Here is an 8,368-nt window from a genome sequence, read left to right on the forward strand (position 1 = left end):
CTGGCCAGGCTGGAAGACCAGCTAAAACCAGCTACTTCCAGGTAAAACCAGCCTGGCAAGGCTGGGAGACCAACTAAAACCAGCTACTTCCAGCTTAAACCAGCTGAAACCAGCCAACCAGCCTAAACTGGTTTTAGCTGTTTTTTTCAGCAGGGAAGAAATGCTTAAAACATAATCTAATCACGTGGATCATGTGCTGTAAATTTTAAATCTACAAAGGAGGGATTTTCTTCAAAGGTCGACATTCGGGAGCAATAAGTACGATTCACAACTGCTATAAGTGATTTACTTCACTTTAAATTTTTCATGCTTAGTAACTGCAGTAGTGTATTAAGGTGTCTGCGGTAACCGCAGATTAACAAATCCTCCGTCCGGGGGGCGCAAGGGAGACTTGTGCTGGGTTTAAGGAGTGCGGTCGCGGGAGGATTTCACACATTCCCCAGCCTCATAGCGGCTACAGACGGAAAATCTCTGGGTTCCTACGGTAATAATTACATGCTTCATTGACAAAGGCTGTGATTCGGGAACGTCGTGTTGTTCAGCACACTTTCTCATGGTTATTTTATGATGTAAATCAAATTTGCACAAGCAGTCATCTGTTAACTGGGGGGCCGAAATTAATTTATATCATCTGTGAAAAGGTGTAGTTCCATAAAATGTTCGTCCAATAAAAATGTCATATGCATGTATATGCATAGCTCTGCACACCGTTTGCACAGACATGAGACGTCATCAGCACATTCAATATTGAAAGGTGCCGTTACGGTAATAATATACCCTACTGTACTGTAATGTTTTCTCAGCAGTGAATGAGCCATGAGGTAAACTGACAACATTGCATTGAATCCTCCACCAGCGCCATCTCTCATCATGTTGCAGGTTAGTCTCCTATCTGCCTGAGTGCGTTCATGTGTTTTTGAGGAGCTTGCTATCACTAGCCTTTCCATAATCCAAAGTTCAAAGGGACGAAAGAACTTTTGGGGGGACAAGTTGAGAATAAGTAAATAATGACAGAATTTTAATTTATGGGTGAACAGTTCCTTTAAAAGGTTTTCATGGAAGCATTGATGCCAATAAAGAGACTAGTGAAGAGATATTTTTAAGAGTGCACTACATGCGTCTGTTCACCAGAGGGAGTTTGTAACACACAGAGAGTGCTTTTGTCTGAAGTTCTGTAGCCATATCTGCTCCTGGAGATCTAGTGCAGAGTTTAACTCTGTTAATAAACACATCTAACCTAGACAGTCAGGTTTACTGGAACATTACAGGCAGGTGTGTTGGAGCAGGGTTTAGCTGAACTTTACAAAAAGGTAAGCTTTCCAGGAGCAGGATTGGCTACCCCTGATGAATACTCATATTTAGCACTAAGATCTAGGACATTTTCGGGCATCTGACACACCTGCACTTTTCTTTGTTTTGTTTTTTTTTTTTTTTTTTTTTCAGACCTAGCAATCAGCATCAAGTGCTATATATTATTGTAAACAGGAGCACTTGAAATTTCAGTCTAGCTAATTTAACGTCCCAATTTTCCTTTTGTCTTCTCTAAGAAATAATTAATTTCCAAAATTTTAAGAAAATCGCAAGCAACAATTGGAGTTTTTTTTACTGTGTACTCAAACAAATCTCCTGAAGTTTGGATTTTTTTTTCTTCAGAAAGTTGTATTTGGGTGTTTTACACTTCCAAATAAAATTTTATCTTCATTTAACATTCTCCAAGCAAGTTATAGCCATTTATTACAAAATTGTTATAGGCGCTTTTTAGTGAAAAACAGGTCTATTTAGTTTATTGACAATATAGATGTGTTCAAAAATGTTTAGGAAGTAAATGGAAACAGTATTATGTAATAACAAAACACAGTAAAAAAATAAATAAATAAATAAATAAAAGGTGAGGTTTTTTTCAGAGAAATATATTTTCAATCAGAATATGAACAACAAACGCAAACAGTGCAGCAAGTACTGAAAACATCCGCACACATGGTCTTGTGCAACAAATATACAAACAGTGCAAATGATTCACAAACTACATACAAAACGAGAGAAAAAAATATACAGAGTGCAACAGAAAAAAATAGTGCAAATGATCTTTATGAACTATATAAGAAGAATTTCCATAATACAACAGACAAATGGATCGATCCACTGACTGTATTCCGCGTTTTACGGGACAGGGCATAGACACATAAAAACATCAATTCCAGTGCTTTATCCAGTATATACCACTGTTTCATCCTTGTTTTGGGTTTGTTTTGTGTCAAAGTGCTCTGTCGTGTGTTTTTCTGTGCTTTTTCAGAGAATGCTCTCATGCAAATGTGTTATTTTGTGTTTGTTTTCATGCTCGCACGACACACTTTACTTTCACTTTGAGTTTGTTCAAATTTCCAAAAAAGCATGCTAATTGGTGGATCAAAAGTCCAAAAACTATGTTTATTGGTAGAATAGATGACAGTTTGAACCAATCTGGTCACGGCGGTGGGACTAAGCGTCAAAAATCGTTCCTGATTGGCTGAGAGGAAAGACATGCGTTGGTTTCCTCTGACGAATCAATGCGATCAAAATGTGATGATGTAGTCACGTTCACGACGGAGTCTCTGAATATTCAAATGAGACAAACGTGGTACAGGGAAAAAAGTGAATGCTTTTTAAAGCATTAAGATTGGATGAGCGGTTCAAAAGTTATTAAATAGTTAAGAACAATAGTTATTTTTTAACAATAGTTAAATCATGAGTTTGATAACAAATATACACTGTTTGACTATACACTGTTCATACCATGTATCAAGTTCCTAATTAATTTTCTTTTGATCCAGAGCTATATGTCTATAGACAAAATCATAAATCATAATCATCTCTACATGATTAACAAAGCAGTGTGAAAAATGCGCATTGTTTTCAGAGTTCAGTGCTGTGACTGGTGAGATTTCTTCGTTCGCTGTCTGAAATCAGGTACAGTAGTAGTAGAAAACAAACACCACCAAAAGAGAAATAATAAAGGACCTCTACAGATGAGCACATTTTCTGTTTTTTGGTAACATAATTTTTCATAGGTAGTAAATTATCCAATGTAGGTTTCCTTTCATAAATAAATAAATAAATATATATACACACACACATTCCTAGCAGTCAAGTAATTTATCTGTGTGTGTGTGTGTGTGTGTGTATATATATATATATATTTTAAACAACATTTTCATAGCTCTAGAGAAATTATCAGACTTTTCTCTAGTGCTGTATGCCTGACATCTCCATTTAATCCTGTTAAACCCCATCACTCCACAATCAACTGCAATCTCACATTCATTTTTGAGTCTAAATGAGCACATCTCAAATCCAATTAACAACTGGGTCCTGTTGCATCGTCATCAGTGTTTTTTTTTTTTCGTGAACTTTTTTGTCTTATGTCTTATTTTGTCACTGCACTTGTACTTTAAATACATAAATTCAGCGAGGATTTCATTGGCAAGAACATTACTATAAACACTTTATTTGACTTACATATCTTACATATCTTTGTAAATGTCTATATAAACATTTAATTACTGTACTTATTGTATAGTTAGTTATTGAACTTATTATGTTTTTAAATGACTTATACTATATTGTACTATACTGCTTTTACTTGTATATAATTAAAGTGTGATTGATAAATGAGACCCATTTTCCTTTGATTGCAGTGTTGCTATTGGATCATCATTTGTAAAACAATAAACAGTAAATTCTTGCACTTTTAATGAATTTTTCTAAAAGCAGAATCAAATTTAACTGTGATTTTCTGTTGTTACAATCAGTTTAACTGGTAAGATCCTCAGAGGGAAAGTTGTGCAGTGATTATATAAGAATGGAAAGACAGTTTCTGTGAAGGTTGCTGTGAATGTACACAGACAGATGTTACTTAGAGGATCAGAGAACGACACCTTTCCTCTGTCATAGTCCAGATGAACTCTCACACGCTGCAGCTTCACTTTAACAGTCAAGAAAGTCAAACTTTGCTCTGGGGATTGTGAGCTGTATTTGCTGTTCATGTACCACACACACCAGACATTAGTGTTAAAGAAAACCTCTCCCTTCCTTTGGTTTGATGCTGTGGTTATTCCAACAATCCAGCATGTATTATCTCCAACCTTCACATCCCAGCAGTGTGTTCCTGAGTTAAAGCCCTCAGAACCCAGAACACATGGATACGTGTTAAACCTCTCTAGATTATTAGGAAGATTTTGATATACATCACCATACGACACACTGGTCAGATCAGTAGAGAGTGTGAGTTTAGGATGTGCTGTGTTTGGATCTAGAGTCAATGGAGCTGCAAAGAGAATAAAATCAGATTAGAGGATAAAAAATGATGCTATTAGAAATGTAAACCTAAATACATAAACATACACCATGAGAAACAGACTGTGTTTGTAGACATTAAATATATTTAATCTTAGCATATTTGTATTTAGTATTTGTGTATACTAGTTGATACAGTAAATCAGCAGTCTAATAAAGAGGTTGATTGGCAAAACGTATTTTATGTATTTTGAAAATACAAAAATACTAAGATTAAATGTATTTAAATACAAAATAGTATTTTGTATTTCAAATACATGTATTTGAAATACTGCTCATCCCTGGCTATATGATCTTATGAAATAAAGTTCACATTCATCTCAACTTCATAGTGATTATTAAATGTATTTTTTATCAAATGTTAATGTTACAATTTACAGCTGGAGTGCCCATGAACTCCATGTAAGGGCACTCTAGTCCGGACTCTTGCTATAGTTTTCTGGACTCCATTTGCCATGTGTTCCTTGCCCCTCATGTGATCTGGTCATGTGTCTCCCTTGTCTGTAGGTGTGTTCTACTTGATCTACAGCTACAGATGGCGATCAATGAGAGTAGCCAAGAGCAGTCGCGGGTGGAGTTGAAAATGGAGGCGTCAAGTCGGACACTCTTGCGGTGTTTGCATGCTCTATCAAAGATGAAGTGAATTAAACACAATATTTGTCAAATACACCGACTTTTCAAAAGTGTTTTCATGAGCAACAGAAACACTTTTCATATACTGCTTAATACAGGGCATCTGAACAAGAATGAAGTCCAACATAACATATACTATTTAAATACTAATAAAGTGGGGTTACATATGCTTTTATCAGTGTTTTATGATAGATCTGACTCAATATAACATTGCAACTACAGTAAAAACACTTTCATTGTTCTATAAACACAGATTTGTGAGCATTATCGGACTTGAGAATGTTAGAATAAACCCAAAACACACATGATCGTTGTCATGCAGTGAATCTAACCAATTGTGAAACAGCCACGTGGTCATCAGAGCTCCTGCAGCCGCTCTGAAGAAACTGCGCCAGCTGAGTCAGTCGGCTGCTCTTGAATCGCTATCGCGGTACTTTAATGCCACACGTGACAGTCACAAGGGGCTTGAGGCTCCACCTCAAGTCGGACAAAATTTCTAACCGGCATGCACTGCTTCAAGTCAGAATATGATCAAGCTGCGCAGCGCTGCATTGAGGTGAACACACCTTGTGTGTTATGTTCTGATTGGTTTCTCAGTTGCATGTGTCTGCTTCTCATTGGTTTGTTTTGTCATGTGTTTTCCTTGTCTAGTAAATAAGTTGCTCACTCACTCTCCAAGTTCGCTGATTATTGTTAGCCTGTAGTGTGTTTCTAGTTTCCGTGTTTCTTTGTTTCCTCGCCTATGTGTTTTTGCTCTTGGACTGTTTCTGTGTTTTGATTCTTTGCTGCCCGGCCTGATCTTACGCCTGTTTTTTGGATTACTCTCTTGGACTATTCTTGTTTGTTGGTGATTGACCCTGCCTGTCTGACCACACTCTTAATAAAAGCTGCATTTGGATCCTCAACTCTGTTGTCATGCTCCAAACTTTACAGTTAAGCGGTCTGTCGTTTATATCTAAAATGTTGAATCTTTTGTACTGGTGTCTGCTGGTGTCAGATCTGCTGGAGACTCACTGTGTTGGACAGTTTCCTGCATCTTCTTCCAGACTCTGAACGGCAGGTTACTCAAGTAATGTGACACATGAATCAAAGCTCCAGAACTCATCTGTGGATCCGGCTGTGAGATCTGGACTCTGGAAGAACATTCAGGAGTCAGAACTGCAGTGGATTTGAGTTCAGATTCACTGAGAGAAGAAACATGAACAGATCAACTTACCTTCCCATCATGACGTTAAAGTTCTAGAATATACAGAAAATACAGAGTTTGAAAAACATTTTAATATCTCATCAAACACTCATGCAGAACCTGATTTTACCAAGTAAGACATGTTCCTGGACCAAGATCTTTGTTGACCCCAGAACAACATTGTGATTAACCAATCAGATTTGAAAAATCAGTTTATAGTTTTTGTGAAGTTTAGGCTTACAATCAGTGTTTGGTGGTTGTACATTAGTGTCATTCATCTATCATTGCCTCTGACTTTAGGGAGTACTCATGGGTAAGGTTAAGTTTAGGTGTATAAATGTGGTCAAGATTAAATTTTTGGATTAAAATGTTGTTCCAGGACTCAGGAACACATCTAACTCAGCAACATCAGGATGTGCAAACACTCATAACTGTTCATTTTCTCTCATATTCAAATTAAGAGTTTGAACATTGGTTGATTGGAAAGTTGTTTTGTGCACAAATGATGAAGCTAAAATCAGTTGTCACCTTCAGAAAGCAGACATCATTGGCTTTCATCATCTCCTCAGTGTCTTTGATTGTGTGTGAAAGAGCTGAGATGTGTCTGTTCATCTCCTCCAGCTTCTCCTTCATCATCCGGTTCTTCTGCTCCTCTTCCTCTCTCAGTGCAGTGATTGTAGCTTCTTCTTCACTTCTGAGAAACTGATGAAGCTTCTCAAACTCCTCTTTAATCTGATGCTCTGTGTGCTCAGCTTGAGACTGAAATCACATCACATTCACTTCAGTCAGATCTGCATTAACACTCACTCCACTAATGTCCATCATAAACTCTGTGAATGTTTGACTCTTTACTCGATATCCTCACCTTGATGTGCTGAACTGTTTTATTACACTCTGTTTTCATTTCTTCTGCATGTTTGAGCTTGTTTTGTAGGGATGTCAGTGCTGTATTCAGTTCCTTCTACAAGTTAAGATGAAAATCAGAGATGAATCTTATGAGATTTAGTTTGTCTGGAAGTTTTTATAGTTATTGTTAAATGTATGTTGTATGTTCATTCTAAAGAAACTGTCCATTTGTTCCTGAAATTTGCAGGTCATAAATAGTTTTGTTATTTATCTAAAGGATGAACATTGTGTTGTACACACAACTGATCTGTTGCAAGCATTATTAGCAAAGCACTGTGCTTAGCATATGAAATGAAAGAAATTTGTCTTACCTTATGAGATGAAAGCACTTCACTGATGGGTCTGAATGTGTGATTGACGTGTTTCTCTGAGTCTCTGCACACTAAACACACAGACTGTTTGTCCTCCAGACAGAAGAGTTTGAGTTTCTCACTGTGTAAACTGCAGATCTCCTCAGATCCTGATGAACGACTCTCATTTTCTCCTTTATCAGTGAATCACATAAGTTTTTTTAACGCTAGATTACGTGGAGGCATCTCTTTTGAGGATCTTCTACTGCAGACAGGACACTCCTGAGTTTTCTTGGTCTTCCAGAACTGTTGAAGACACTCTTTACAAAAACTGTGACTACAGGACAGAAGAACAGGATCCTTGAAGATTTCACAGCACACGGGACAAGAAAGATCTTCAGAAGAGTTTGCATCCATTTCCTCTTTGTGTAAAAGCTGTAACAATCGTGAATTAACTTTCACTGTCTGAACTTATGTTTGGAAATAACAATTACAATTACAAATATAGCTGCAAGCAGCAATTGCGGGACCAAGCACAAAAGGGGCAGAGTGAGGAGCTAAGCACGGCAAGGAGCAACAGACCGACCTCAACAATGAGAAATTAAAGCCATATTAGGATGATATCAATAGTAATAGAATTTAATGGCTTATCACTTTTGACCAATACGTGGTGCTGTTTTCAAATTGATGTGATTTGTTCTGTGTGAAGTAGCAATGACACACACAAAGTTTGGTGTCATTATGTCAAAGCTTTATAGAGATACAGCCTCAGAATCATTTTGGCATCATACCTCAACTGTTTAGTGGTGCTGTATGAAAACAGTTTTGTTTATCGACACAAAATCCATAACTTTGAGTCAGCACAGTCTGAAGATGATTTGAGTCAAATTTGGTGTAAATCGGAATTGGAATTGGAAAGGAAGTTTGGCCAACTATGGTATAATTGGTATGTATGTTGTCGGCAGGACCCAAGGAATATTTTGAGACCAGTTGTATTACGATAGGCTAATGTTATTAGCAT

General features: G+C 37.1%; 1 pseudogene; it reads right to left on the bottom strand.

The window, feature by feature from the left end:
* Positions 1–3,758: 3,758 nt before the first annotated feature.
* LOC127176477 (nuclear factor 7, brain-like) lies at positions 3,759–7,764 on the bottom strand (annotated as a pseudogene).
* Positions 7,765–8,368: the final 604 nt, after the last annotated feature.

This window comes from Labeo rohita, chromosome 14, assembly GCF_022985175.1.
Source record: "Labeo rohita strain BAU-BD-2019 chromosome 14, IGBB_LRoh.1.0, whole genome shotgun sequence".
Lineage (NCBI taxonomy): Eukaryota > Metazoa > Chordata > Actinopteri > Cypriniformes > Cyprinidae > Labeo > Labeo rohita.